The sequence below is a fragment of the Bubalus kerabau genome, chromosome 7 (genome assembly GCF_029407905.1).
Source record: "Bubalus kerabau isolate K-KA32 ecotype Philippines breed swamp buffalo chromosome 7, PCC_UOA_SB_1v2, whole genome shotgun sequence".
In the NCBI taxonomy this organism is placed as follows: Eukaryota; Metazoa; Chordata; class Mammalia; order Artiodactyla; family Bovidae; genus Bubalus; species Bubalus kerabau.
In genome coordinates, this window is record NC_073630.1 from 94,431,173 (window position 1) to 94,446,412 (window position 15,240).

The window sequence follows — 15,240 nt, forward strand, 5'->3', positions numbered from 1 at the left end:
TGAGTCTTGCTGAGATTTTACTTCTGCTTGTGACCAACAGAGGGCCTAGGCTCCTTCCTTCATCTGGAACCCCATCACCGGGTTGTTACCAGGATGAAGTGAGCCAATAACTGTACAGCACTTGGAATGGTACGTGGCACAGAGAAAGTGATCAGTGAATGTTTGCTCTTGCTCCAAAACTGATACCAACTACCATTTACTTCTCACATTGTTCTACAGTAGACAATTTGGCCTGAGCTCAGCAAGTTGGTTCTTCTGATATTGGCCAGACTTGCTCTTGCAGCTGCAAACACCTATAGGTCAAATTTGGGTAATTTTGCTTCTGCAGGTTGCCTGATCCAGGATGGTCCCATTGACATATCTGGTGACTGGCTACCTATCCCCATGGCCACTGGACCATGTGGCATTTAGAAAGCCCCTTATTCCCCCATGGTGGGGGAAGTTTCACATGGTGGTTAGAAGTTTCCAAAGAGACTGAAGTGAGAAAGGCTTCTTAACATCTAGGCTTGGAGGTGGTACACCATCATGTTCAGTGCATTTTATTAAAACAAATCACAAGACCAGTTCATAATCAAGGAGTGGGAATAGATTTTACTTCTTGATGGAGAACCATGAGTCACTTTGCAAAATCGCATGCATGCAGGAAAGAAGAATTGCAATCATTTATATAACCAAACCCGGAGAAGGCAATGGCACCCCACTCCAGTACTCTTGCCTGGAAAATCCCATGGACGGAGGGGCCTGGTGTGCTGCAGTCCATGGGGTCGATAGGAGTCGGACACAACTGAACGACTTCACTTTCACTTTTCACTTTCATGCATTGGAGAAGGAAATGGCAACCCACTCCAGTGTTCTTGCCTGGAGAATCCCAGGGATGGCAGAGCCTGGTGGGCTGCCGTCTATGGGGTCGCACAGAGTCGGACACTACTGAAGCGACTTAGCAGCAGCAGCAGCATATAACCAAACCACAACACGAAGTTAATGTATCTTAGGGTTAGTCTCTTAGTCGTGTCTGACTCTTTGTGACCTCATGGACTGTAGCCCACCAGACTCCTCTGTCCATGGGATTCCCCAAGCAAGAATGCTTAAGTGGGTTGCCATTTCCTTCTCCAGGGGATCTTCCTGACCCAAGAGTCAAACCCAGGACTCCTGCATTGCAGGCAGACTCTTAACCATCTGAGCCATCAGGGAAGCCAATATATTTTAACTTAAATCTAATCCCTTTCCTTCACTATCTCCCAGAGTTTGCTCAAACTCATGTTCATTGATAGTCAGTGATATCATCCAACCATTCCATCCTCTGTCGTCCCCTTCTCTTGCCTTCAATCTTTCCCAGCATCAGGATCTTTTCCTGTGAGTCAGCTCTTCACATCAAGGGGCCAAAGTATTAGAGCTTCAGCTTCAGCATCAGTCCTTCCAATGAATATTCAGTGTTGATTTCCTTTAAGATTGACTGATTTGATTTCCTTGCTGTCCAAGGGATTCTCAAGAGTCTTCTCCAGCACCACAGTTCAAAAGCATCAATTCTTCAGCACTCAGCCTCCTTCATGGTCCAACTCTCACATCCATACATAACTACTGGAAAAACCATAGCTTCAAATATATGGACCTTTGTCGGCAAAGTGATGTCTTTCATTTTAATATACTGTCTAGGTTTGTCATAGCTTTTCTTCCAAGGAGCAAGCATCTTTTATTTTCGTGGCTATAGTCACTGTTTGCAGTGATTTTGGAGCCCAAGAAAATAAAACCTGCCACTGTTTCCACCTTTTCCCCATCTATTTGCCATAAAGGGATGGGACTGGATGCCATGATCTTAGTTTTCTGAATGTTGAGTTTTAAGCCAGCTTTTTGACCCTCCTCTTTCATCCTCATCAAGATGCTCTTCAGTTCCTCTTCACTTTCTTCCATGAATACACGTAATAACAAGCCATCAAATTCAGCTAATTGATCCTACCTCTTCATCTATGGCAACATGCTGAGCTTATTCTTGAATTTCAATTCCTCTCCAAATAAAACTATGAAATAAAATTCTAGTTTTGTTTTAAATGCATAAAGCGCATCTTAAATGCATAGTTTTATCTCCTGATTTTTTTAACTTGTCCTGAACCTCTTCACAATGTACTAAACCAAACATTGCAATATAGCAATCACATCATTTTTAAAACTAAAAGAGTACCTTGACTTTTTCCTCCACTTGACAATAGAAACAATAAATAATGATGAAAATTGGAGAAGAAGCTAACAGTGTTCTGGAGCTTCCCAGTGTCTTTATCCAAATGTATAAATCATTAAGTATTCAAATGATTAATACAGTCATGATCAAGCTTACCAGAAAAAATCATTTATAATTCTACCCATGACTATCTAGATTCATTAGTGCTTTTAAGCAAATTAATGTCTATACATTCCAGGGCCTAACAAAGTATCATAGTCTTTCCTATTACTTTACATATTGACTTGTCAATGCTTCTTTTATTGATAAAATTTGTTTCCTCTCCTCCACTCCCAGTTGTGGATATGGTATATATCTACCCTCTTTCTAAGGCCTAGTTCCATCACAGAAGAGGATCTTTTGAAATACAACTGGAATAAAAGAAGAAACACACTGACTTTTTGAATTTATTTTTAATTGAGGGATAATTACAATATTGTGTTTGTTTCTGCTACACATCAACACGCATCAGCCCTAGGTATACATATGTCCCCTCCCTCCCACCTCCCACTCCATCCCATCCCTCTAGGTTGTCACAGAGCTCCAGTTTGAGTTCCTTGAGTCATACAGCAAATTCCCACTGGCTATCTCTTTTACATATGTTAGTGTATATGTTTCCATGCTACTCTCTCCATTTGTCCCACTCATATTGACTTTTAGCATAACAAGGATAAGAAGAAGAGTGGGGAGAAGGAGAAGGCATGATAGCACACACTTGAAAATCACTTAGGCTATACTAGGCACTCTTCTAGGTATTTTACACACATTAATTTATTAATCCTCAGAAAATCTTACATTGTGGATGTGTTTATTTTCTTCATTTTATAGAAGAGAAGACTAGGAAACAGAAGTGAACCAAGTGTCTGTGGTGGCAGGGATGGCAGCTCCCCATGGGTTCAGAAACATAGGTTCCCTCCCACCAAGACAAGTCCAGCTACTGCCACTGCTGAGCCCTCATCCCCCAGAGGTAGGGACCAGCGTTGAGCCCTCAATATGGCACCGGTGCTGTTCCTGCTGATGTAATCAGCACTGATTACCACAAGGCATTCAGTTTACAACTACACAATAAGATGAAAGGATTAGTTATTGAACCCAGGGGATTCAGGAGGTCATTTCTTAGTACTCACATTGCTTAGTAATAACTCTTCATGGACAGTTATGGTAACTCCTAAAGACCACAAAGTACCGATGCACTCAGAACACTTGGGGAGGGAAGAGCTGGAATTCCTACCAGACTAGCAACCGAGACCAGCCAGTGTGCTTGCCTAAGGAGAAAGAAATCTAAAATGGGTGGTTAAAGAGGCTGGTGATGGGTATCACTTATGTCCTTGGGATTAGCTACAGTTAGTAGCTTAGTTGACTAACCCACTTTTAGCCTTTTTAGAAGATTGCAAGTGACATGGATTCTGTGAGCAATAGACTTTTTACCTCCCCTCTCAGGGACAAAATGAGAGTACCTCAGTCTTATAAGAAGGCCCATTGCTATGGTATGATAGCCAGAGGATAGCCTGACAGTGTCTGACACACAGCTATGTCTCTCCCCAGATCTGTTCACCCTCATCTATCTCCTGGACCCTGACCACTTCGCCTGCCAGCTTTGTTGCCTATCTTGGCCTCTGTCCAGGTGAAGGTCATACTCAGCTAGAAGCAATGGCTCAGGTGCCCAGATCTAATCCGACCAGATCCGCAAAAGCTCTAATGTCTCCAGCAGCTGCCTGCAGAAGCCAGGTAACAAACCCAGAACTGCAGGGGAGTTAGTTAATGTTTCATGGCGTAAACAGTAGGCATAAGAGACAGAAAATGGGAAAGAGCTGTCAGAAGAATTCTTCTTCCTTCTTCGTCTGAGGGGCTGTGGTCCTTTATGGTTTGGTTAGAAACCTGCCACATGAGTGAGTGCCTGGCTGTGTTCTCTCATCCCACATCCCTCCTGCCTCACCTTCCTTTCCCCACTTAGTATCCTGCAGTTACCCTTCTCAATAAAACTCTAGTCTTTAAGCTTGGCCTAATTTTCTGTGTTTTAAGGAATATGGGTTGAAAAAGATATCAGACTCAGGGGGCTGTTTCAAATGAGGTGGGTGCCACCATTGAGGCCACTCTGCAAAGTGATGTCCTTCAAGTTTGGAAGAATGAGAAAAACAGAACACCACTGCATTAGCATTGAACTTAGAAATATTTAACCTAAACTTGATCCTAGTTCTGCTACATACTGTGTGATCTTGAATAACTCACTGAACCTCTCTGAGCCTCATTTCCCCATCTGGATCAACCAAGGATCCAGCAGGACAGGCTTTCAGGGCAAACTGAGGGGAGTGCCTGTGAAACCTCAGGTAATTGATGTAACATCTCTAAGCCTCAGTTTCCTCATATGTAAAATGAAGCTAAGAATGCAATTTACATCGCAGGTGTGTTTGGAGGATTAAATAGCATCATCACTCATGCAAACCACTTGTAAAGTCTCTTCTCTAGTATTTTCATCTTTAAAAATGGGTAAAAACTCCCCACATTCAATGGTGATTAAGAAGATTCACTGCCTCCTCCAGGCAGCTGTTGGAGCTTATTGGGTGAGGTCTAGGCATCTGAGCTGTGGGAACACATGGAATAATTTTAAAATTATTTTTTTCCGGGAAAAAAAGGTGTATTATAATTTATGTCTAGACGTTCTTCCCTTCCCTACTGAGAGACACCTGGACCGCTTCACACTGTCATCTCAGGCCAGTGAGTTGACTCCACATCAACACAGACTTCAGCCCACAACTCCCCCAACCCCCAACAAAACTGATCAATTTCTACTTTGCCACTTTCCACCTCTCACTTTTACCACCCCTGGCCCTCCCTGCAGAAGACAGATATGGCAAGTAACAAAACAATATTGATACTATTTCACTTCTTTTTTCAAGTCTTAATTTGAAATAAATATTCCAAAGGCCCGAATTTGAGGAAAATGGGTTCTTGCCCAAGACTTGGGAGAAGAGATTCATAAGTGATGTTGTTTTGCCTGACATATGATTTGAAGTAGCTCCCTTGTGTGAAATCATTCAGAGTATAAAGAAAATGTGATTGGCCAAAATGCCACATCAGGACACATTAAATAAGATTTTACAGATTTGTGTATAAAATCTGAATCTGTTGGGCTGGCCAAGGATCCTATTACCCTAGTCATCTGTGAAGCAAGCATTCATCTGTCCCTCCAATAAATAATTACGTGAGATGGGAACAGACAAGCCCCAGGTTTTGCAACAGATCCAGATCTAATTCTTTGGTAACACAATTAGAGCAGCTACTCTTCCTTTGCACTTGACTTATAGTCCTCTTACCAGTTGCCCACAGCCTCGGAGTAGCTAATGACATCAAAAGCCTTTGGACCACTGGGATGCAGTGCCATCATGATTCATCAGAGATGCAGCTTAATGGATGCTGGATCAAACAATAGAGTCCACACTGACCCTGTCCAGTTCTCAGTACCACATTAACCTCACCCTGAAATCCTCCAGAGATGTTTATCCCCCAAGAGGTCCCTCTTTGGAGATTGATAATAACCATGATACACTGTAATTCATACAATTAATGGTTTATTCCAGACATCCTGTTAATACTGATTTCTACTGTTTACCTGGATTAAAGGCTGTCTGCTGCCAAGAGACTTTGCAGCAATCTCTCCAGTTAATTAATGTTTTCAGGCACTTGTGTGGAAGATGACAACAACAGAAGTTGCTATGTAATTTCCATTGTTTACCACAAATTGCAAGGTGCCATGATTACGTCATTCTGTTGCAGTGATCACTATCATCATCACCACCGTTATCAATAGTTACTGAAGGCCCACTTAAATGTACTTGACTTCACTGTGTGTTCTAATGTGTGCTACAGCGCAGCTTGCCAAAGAGGGCTAATCATTATAATAGCACACTAGAGTCTTAATACTGTTCCAGTATTTTGAAAAAAACTAATAATAATAATCATTTTGTACTCACTTTGGGAAACTAAAGGTAGAGGAGTATAAACACCAGCAAATTCTTTATTTGGTTACCTATACCTCTTGGTATCTGACACATATAAGCTCTGAGATATTTTTTAAGAAATGAAAGTACAATGAAATTAATAAACTAGTATGCAGAAATTTGCAGCTGAAATATCCAATGAGAGCCAAGGCTCCAGATGAAAAAAGGGAAATGAATAATTAGTGGATGCCTCTTGAGTAGTGGGTGTTCTAGGGCATAGTGTCCTTTTCCATCCGACACTATGTCCAGGGAAAATCAAGTCACGTTTTTCCCTTTAAAGGAAAAATAAATCACAGAAGGGCAGATGCTCAGAGGCTCTCTTGACATCTCATGATTTGACATTGTGATATTTAAACCTTTTGTGTTGGGACACAACTGATGCTCACACAGGCAAAACACTTTCATGGATGCACCCAAAGCGGAATGTAATCCCCACCACTGTTCCTTCTCTTCACAAAACGACAGACCGTAAATAAGGGTAAAAGCATGACTATAGGGATAAATTAAAATTTTCTCTCATTTTTGTTAAAATGAAAAAGTAAGTCTTTCAAAAATTCTTGGTGCTTGAACTCTTTCTAGTAATGAATTACTAGGAAATATATTACAAATGATTGTAACATGGTTGGATCGCTCAGCACAGCAGCTAAGAGACCTGAGTTCTAGGTCCTGATTATACACTGACTGCATGTGTGCTAAGTCACTTCAGTCATGTCCAGCTCTTTGCAACCCTATAGACTGTAGCCTCCAGGCTCCTCCATCCATGGGATTCTCCAGGCAAGAATATTGGAGCAAGTTGTTCATGCCCTCCTCCGGGGGATCTTCCTGACCCAGGAATCGAACCCAAGTCTCTTGTGGTCTCCTGCATTTTTGCAGGTGAGTTCTTTACCAGTGGGCTTCCCTCATAGTTCATTTGGTAAAGAATCCACCTGCAATGCAGGAGACCCCGGTTCAATTCCTGGGTTGGGAAGATCCCCTGGAGAAGGGATAGGCTACCCACTCCAGTATTCTTGGGCTTCCCTTGTGGCTCAGCTGATAGAGAATGCACCTGCAATGTGAGAGACCTGGGTTCGATCCCTGGGTTGGGAAGATTCCCCTGGAGAAGGGAAAGGCTACCCACTCCAGTATTCTGGCCTGGAGAATTCCATGGACTGTATGGTCCATGGGATCGCAAAGAGTCAGACACGACTGAGCGAACTTCACTTCCATTTTCACTTTCGCTTTCTTTGCCACTAGTGCCACCTGGGAAGCCCTGTACACTGATCAGCCTTAAGATCAAAGCAAGTCATTTCCCTTTGTTAAATCTCAGTTTCTTTACTGTAACATGAAAAGGTTGGACAAAGGTCTACAGAGGTTTGGACTCTGAGGTCAAGAGCTAAAGTGTAGCCATCCCAAGAAAAACTAAACAGGACTTGGAACTTATCAAGGGTTTTCAAATTGCTGAAAGCAATTTATTCTCCCATTCCATCTTTTACTAACTTCTATCACATAATATAGAAAAGAATAAATTGACCACTCTTCTCAAGCACAAGAGATGTCTCGGTATGGCTGGTTTCTATAAGCTAGCTCTCTGGGAAATTTATTTATTATTTCTCCAACTTTCCTCCCACTGTGGCTCATTCTCTCCTTCTATGATAATCTTGCTCTATCTTTGTGGTTCAAGTGCAAGTCACTGCATCCTAGAATAGACACATGATGTAAGCAGGATTCGTGATTCTCACAACAGTTTTGTGAGCTGAACAGGATAGATGTAACTCTGATTCTTTTTTTAAATATTGTTGCTGTTCTGTCGCTAAGTCATGTCTGACTCTTTGTGACCCTAGGGACTGCAGCACACCAGGCTTCCCTGTCCTTAACCATCTCCCAAAGTCCCTCAAACTCATGTCCATTGAGTCGGTGATGCCAAGGTAAAAAAACAAAATTGATTGGGTTTCTTCTACACTGTTTTTGGGGATATAAATTGGTGCAGCCACTGTAGAGAACAGTATCAGTTCAGTTCAGTTCAGTTGCTCAGTCGTGTCCGACTCTTTGCAACCCCATGGACCACAGCACACCAGGCCTCCCTGTCCATCAACAACCCCCTGAGTTTACTCAAACTCATGCCCATTGAGTCAGTGATGCCATCCAACCATCTCATCCTCTGTTGTCCCCTTCTCCTCTTGCCTTCAATCTTTCCCAGCATCAGGGTCTTTTCAAATGAGTCAGCTGTTTGCATCAGGTGGCCAAAGTATTGGAGTTTCAGCTTTGACATCAGTCCTTCCAATGAACGCTCAGGACTGATCTCCTTTAGGAGGGACTGGTTGGATCTCCCTGCAGTCCAAGGGACTCTCAAGAGTCTTCTCCAACACCACAGTTCAAAAGCATCAATTCTTTGGCGCTCAGCTTTCTTTATCCAACTCACATCCATACACAACTACTGGAAAAACCATAGCCTTGACTAGACAGACCTTCGTTGGCAAAGTAATGTCTCTGGTTTTTAATATGCTGTCTAGGTTGGTCATAACTTTCCTTCCAAGGAGTAAGCATCTTTTAATTTCATGGCTGCAGTCACCATCTGCAGTGAGTTTGGAACCCCCCAAAATAAAGTCAGCCTTTTTGCACTGTTTCCCCATCTATTTCCCATGAAGTGATGGGACCAGATGCCATGATCTTAGTTTTCTGAATGTTGAGCTTGAAGCCAACTTTTTCATGGAGGTTCCTTAAAGAAACTAAAAAAAAGAGCTAATCATATGACCTAGAAATCTCACTCCTGGGCATATATCTGCAGAAAACAGTTACTCAAAAAGATACATGCACCCTAGTGTTCATTGCAGCCCTATTTACAATTGCCAGGACATGGAAGCAAATGACCATTGACAGAGGAACGGATAAAGAAGATGTGGTATGAAATATTACTTAGCCATAAAAAAGAATGAAATAATGTCATTTACAGCAACATGAATGGACAAAGAGATTATCAAACAAAGTGAAATGTCAAAGACAAATATCATATTTTATTGCTTATCTGTAGAATCTAGAAAATGATACAAATGAACTTATTTTCAACACAGAAATAGACTCACAGGCATAGAAAACAAACTTATGTTTACCAAAGGGGGAAATGTGAGAGAGATAAATTAGGACATTGCGATTAAATATACATATTACTATATATGAAATAAACAGCAAGGACCTAATGTAAAATATAGGGAATTATACTCAATATTTTATAATAATGTCTAATGAAAAATAATCTGAAAAAGAATAGATATATATAACTGAACCACTTTGCTCCACACCGGAAATTAACACATCGTAAATCAACTATTCTTCAACTTTTAAAAATTGTAAATAAATAAAACTGACTGAGTTTCTTGACTTCATTAACATCACACATACAGGAATTGCTGCTACATAAACCCTGGAGTTTTTTTCCCACTACAAATCTGATGTCTTATCCATTTCCCCACCAGATTGTGAATCCCTTCACGTATTTTCTCTTCATCCCATGTATAAAAAGACAGAGAACTTACCCAAGATCCTGAGAATAAGATTAATATAATCAATTAATGCAAAAAAAGAGGGCAGACATTGGCAAAAGACTTGATGAAGATGCAGCATGCCAGGGTAAATGTAGGAAGACCAACATCAGTTGTAACAATCAACAGCACTGATTTATGAAGCAGAAATGTCATGAGAGGAGAATTTCAACATGGAAAAATTTTAAATAAGGATCCAATAAGAAAAATATGACAGTGCTCATCCAACATTGTCTATGTGGAAAATATAATTTAAAAAGGCAAAAAAAATTAGTTGATAGAAAACTATTCTAGGATAAGAGGCAAGGTTGGCTTATCAAAACTCACCCTAGTCTATTAAATAAAATATCTCCCAAGATTATACTCTTCACTTTACTCAGCATCTGTGTGCTAATCCATGAAATCAACTATCTAATTGCTTTAATTTAGCTCAACAAACATATTTTGAATGTCTTCTGTGTGTGAGGCATTGTATTAGAAAGGATGAACCAGAAATAGTCTCTATTGTCAAGGAGGTAGGTACATAAGTGAAAGAAATTGAGAAATATTCCTGAGATTGGGCAATTGGTGAGTGCCATTAACTGAAGGAATATAAGAAGAGGGGCAGGATAGGAGAGGAGATGGGCAGGAAGGAATTTGGTTTGAGAAATCAGATCTGTTAGGAATGCATTTGTCTGCAAAAACAACCTCAAACAGCAGAGTTCATGCAACAGACATTTAGCTACCACAATAGGAAATCAGGGAAAATGCAGTCCAGGTCAGCACAGTGGTTCAACAATAGCAAGGTTGCAGGCTCAGTCTATCCTTTAGTCCACCATCCTTGGCATGTTGGCATTTTGTCCTTCTGCTTGTCTCCTCAAGTTACAAATTTCAGGGTATACATCAGTATTCAACTAAACTGCCATTTGTCATCCCACTTTAATCACTAAAATAAGTTTCCTGAACTTCAGTATATGAAAAAACAATTACATGAAATGCATTAATTCAACAAGGAGAAAAGAACCAAAAATGAATAAACCTATTGTTCTCTCTCCATCCAATTACTATATAGGTGGTAATAAAAATAAAAATACAGTTTTGATTGCTAGCTAGATGTAAATCATGTCCTAGTTCCAGAAAATCAACCAAACAGCCATTAAACACACAAAAAAATCTTTAAAATTGTTTTGTAAATGACATTTTCTTTAGAAATCTTGGAAGGTCCAGGAGGCAATGGCAGAATGACAGTCAAAGATCATCTCAGCCATACCTTTCACGTCCATTAGTCAGAGCCACGGTGCACCTGTTGAATATAAATTGCTTTATGAACAGCTGTTTCTTCCCCAAAGTAAACAGGTTGAATATTGAAACAGCCATCTAGTTTGGGCTTGCTGATAGCATATCATTTTGATTTCCCGGATGGATGGCAGTACACTTAAGTTCATTTATGCATATCAAGTATACAAGAATAGAAGTTTTTTCATAAACAACCAAGTTAGCCCTTGACTATTTCCACCAGTACCTGTAAGTTCAAGAATGAGATTTGCATATTTATTATTAATGTTCACGAACAATCACTTGATTAAATTACTGTATTAATGTACAAAAATGTTCATTGAGGTGTATAAACAGAGTGAGAAACCTAGCTCTTTTCATTCCAGGAATGTTCTTCTCTTTATCAAACTCAAGGATTTCCAATGCAGAATTTCTGTTTCAGGGAGGAGGGCAAGAGGCAATAAAATAAAACACATTCTCCATAGACCAGAATGTTTAGTTCTCTGAAGCGGTCCCCAACCTTTTTGGTACCAGGGACCAATTTCATGAAAGACTATTTTTCCATGGACTGGGGTGAGAATGGAAGAGATCAGGGATAGTTTCAGGATGATTCAAGCATATAATATTTAGTGTGCACTTTACTTCTAACCCAGTGCCACAGCTGACCTGACAGGAGGTACTTGTCTGTGGCCCAGAGACTTGGGGACCCCTGCTCTAGAGAAGACAACATCCTCTAGAGACAGACCTGGACAAAATGGTAAAAGAAAAACCCTAGTCTCTACTCACTACCATTTTGGGCACTGCTCACTCAAAGGGAATGCAAGCGCACAGATATACACATCCTTACACACACACATACACACATGTGCACACAACCCCCAATGTGCCCTGGTTAGCCTGTTTTGGATAAGCCCCTGTTTCTAAGAAACCAGCCCTACTTTCCTTTACCCCTCCCTCTAAACTCTTAGTGTCCTCAGAATCCGATCTACTCAAAAGCCAGAAAGACAGTTAATTGTATGAATACTAATTCCACAACCAGGAGAAGAATTGACAGGCTCTCTCCAAAGGGCAGTTGCATTTTGAAAGTACAAATGCTTCCAGATGTATGGAAATCTCACAGTGAACCCTCAGACTGAATATGCTCCATCAGAGGAGCCTTTATGGTCTCCTCTGACCACAGCTTTCTCTACATCCTTTAAAAACAAAGTTTTGTCAAATGTTTTTGCTGCTCTCCAACAAATGTATTTTAATCAAAACAAAGACCTTCCACAATATATCCAGAAAATATAAGCTAAAAACAAAATGTAGATTATTTTTCTTCACAACTGCAAGGTCAGTTAACGCATGAAATTTGACAGTTCCATCTGATGTGCAAACTTCAAAGTCCTATGCTATTGAAGAGTCATAAAAACAAAACAGAACCTCAAATACATTTAGTGGATTCTCCAAAAACAAGTCCTTGTGGATTTTCCTTTAGGAAACAAAATGTGCAAAGCAGTTAATTTGGGAAAGTCTTGATTATCCAAACCAATGGAGAAGCCCTCAGAGAAAACCCATTGAAACTGTGAAGCTAGACATCCGGTTGATTCCAGAATAAAGCCTTTCATATAGATCTGGGCAATGATTTCTAGGCAGAGAAGACAATGGTGCAAATGCTCTGAGTAAGGAATGAATTTGACTTACCACTGAACAGAAAGGAGATTAATGTGCAGATGAGGAGAGAGCAAGAAGGAAAGTTACAAGTGAGGAAGTCAGGACACTAGAGCAGAGCCAGAAAACAAAGGGCTTTGTAAGCTGATGGCTTAACGTCTATGTTCTCAGTATCCGCCAGACCAAACAAATACCACGAGATAGGTGCCTCTTAAGAAACCAGAAACTACTCTGGATATTAGAAATAGAGGAAATTTAATTGAGGGGACTGATTAAACAAGTAATGGAAGAGCCCAGGAAGTAAAGAAGAAATGGTAAGGCATTTCTTACCACTTACCATTTCTTACCATCTTACAGCAGGAATCCACTGCATGCTAACTTACTTCAGTCGTATGTGATTCTCTGCGACCCCATGAACTGTAGCCCAAAATGCTCCTCTGTCCATGGGATTCTCTAAGAATACTGGAGTAGGTTGCCATGTCCTTCTCCGGGAGATCTTCCCAACACAGGGATCGAACTTGAGTCTCAAGTCTGCACTTTAGACAGGTTCTTTACCATTAGCATCACTAGGGAAGCCCAGGAATCCACTACCACCTTAAAAAAAAAATAGTAAACGCATCCATGCTCAGTCGTGTCCAACTCTTTGCAACTTGGTGGACTGTAGCCTGCCAGGTTCCTCTGTCTTGGGATTTTCCAAGCAAGTATACTGGAGTGGGTTTCCATTTCCTTCTCCAGGGGATCTTCCCAACCCAGGCATCAAACCCATCTCTCCTATGGTTCCTGCAAAGGCAGATAGATTTTTTTTTTCCACAACTGAGCCATCTGGGAAGCCCGCTACCACCCTGGAGCAGGAGAAATTGTATAAGAATGTGGTATCATCAGAGCCCAGAAACACGAGCCACAGGAGGACTTTGGGCCAGGGTGGGGGCCACCATATACAAAAGCTGGGCATCCTGAAGGAAGCTATTTCACAGGAGAGGCACCTCACTCAGGACAGAGCAAGAGAAGAAACAACTGATTCCTCCCCTCCCCTTGCCCTACAATTATCTGCTAGCATCTCCCACTGGCTGAACCTATCTAGAGACATCACTCCCTGTGATACAGAGCAGAGCAAGGAAAAACGGGTAAATAGCAGGCACATGGGCCAACTCGAGGAAGAGAAAATACCCCCCACCCTTATCCCATCTAACCATGCAACTCGCCAGCAAGCCTTTTCCTGTTAATCTGATTTTGTCTGTCTGACTGCATGATTCAGGACACAATTGGAGGGCAGGGTCCCTATCTGGAGTCAGTATGATGGATTTTGTGTGGGAGACAATAGGTCTCCTCCCAGAACGAGACAGCTCCTATATTTTATTAAGAGAGATGCTGTGGAAGGAGATCAAACTTAAAAACCTGTCTACCCAATGCCTAGACAAATGCTGGAGATTTTCTAACATTATTGACTGCACCAATTAGTTCTTTTACTCCCATAATATCAAATGGATTTTATCATTCCTCCCTAAGTAACTGCATCATCATGACTGGAGTCAGAAATTTAAGGGCCATACTTCTCTCTTCTTTTACTTTTTCCCAGATAATGGCTATAAACTTAAGGAAATGCCTTTTCTAATAAAGGCCTTTCTTCAATGGTCTCCTCGGATGGGCTTTTCTCATCACCACATCCACCTGTACACATTTTTGTTTACTGGGCGAGGAGGACTCTGTAGACTCTTTTTTCTTTTTTTTAAAAAAAATCTCTCAAATTGCGGGCCTGTGACCGTGCTATGCACTGGCTCTTCTGTCACCCTGTGTAAGTGGATTGAAATCACCTCTCTGATGAAACGCCCACGAAGAGTTTTCTCTTTACAGTCAGTCATGAGGTGAGTTGTGGGGGAGGCAAAAGCAACTTGGTGAAATTGATGCCTTCCCTGGACCCCCATCTCCATCTCCTTCTTAATAAGTCAGTAGCCATGACAACCTCCAGGGAGCCCAGAAAAGCTGGAAGGCAGCCTGATGAGCTGTTCAGCTCCATGGCTCTCCATTGAGACGATTCACATCCTGTGTCTGACTGAGCCACAGGCGAGAATACAAACCTTTCCTGAAGCCAGTCTTTCCTCAATACCATAGCTCTGGCTCAGGGCCAACCATGGCTGCTGTACACTTGACTCCAACCCAAGCTTGTCTTGCCCATCAGCTTCTGCTCCCTCCTTGACTCCTGACTATGGCTCCCACTCACGCTTCACGGCTCTCAGAATCCTTGCTAAGACCTTATCAGAACTTTCTGCCTCGTGTCCCTAATGTCTGCCATGACACTGTCATGGCTCCAGGCTTGTCTCCTCTGTCCTACAGCTGCCCAAACTTTACCCACCTCCCTCTCACCCTTACCTCCCTCCTTCCAACATCCAACTGTCCCTTGCCACTTCCAGTCATTTATCTGCTGCGGCCATGGTGATTAGGTAGGTGAGGGAGAAGTTCAATCAGCCTCCTTTCTGGAACACAGGGCTCCTGTTGAAACATTTCCTAAAATTAGAAACAAGCTGAAATGAGACTTGGTCAACCCTATCAGGGGCTTCCCAGGTGGCGCAGCGGTAAAGAACCAGCCTACCAGTGCAGGAAATGCAAGAGATGC

At 41.6% G+C, this 15,240-nt stretch overlaps 1 long non-coding RNA gene across 1 annotated transcript in view; it reads right to left on the reverse strand.

Moving 5' to 3' along the window:
• Positions 1-9,175: 9,175 nt before the first annotated feature.
• Positions 9,176-15,240, reverse strand: part of LOC129657978 (uncharacterized) — a 40,934-nt gene continuing 34,869 nt past the window's right edge. The window contains exon 2 of the long non-coding RNA XR_008717193.1: positions 9,176-11,007. This is a non-coding gene — a long non-coding RNA (uncharacterized LOC129657978). The remainder of the gene's footprint in view (positions 11,008-15,240) is intronic.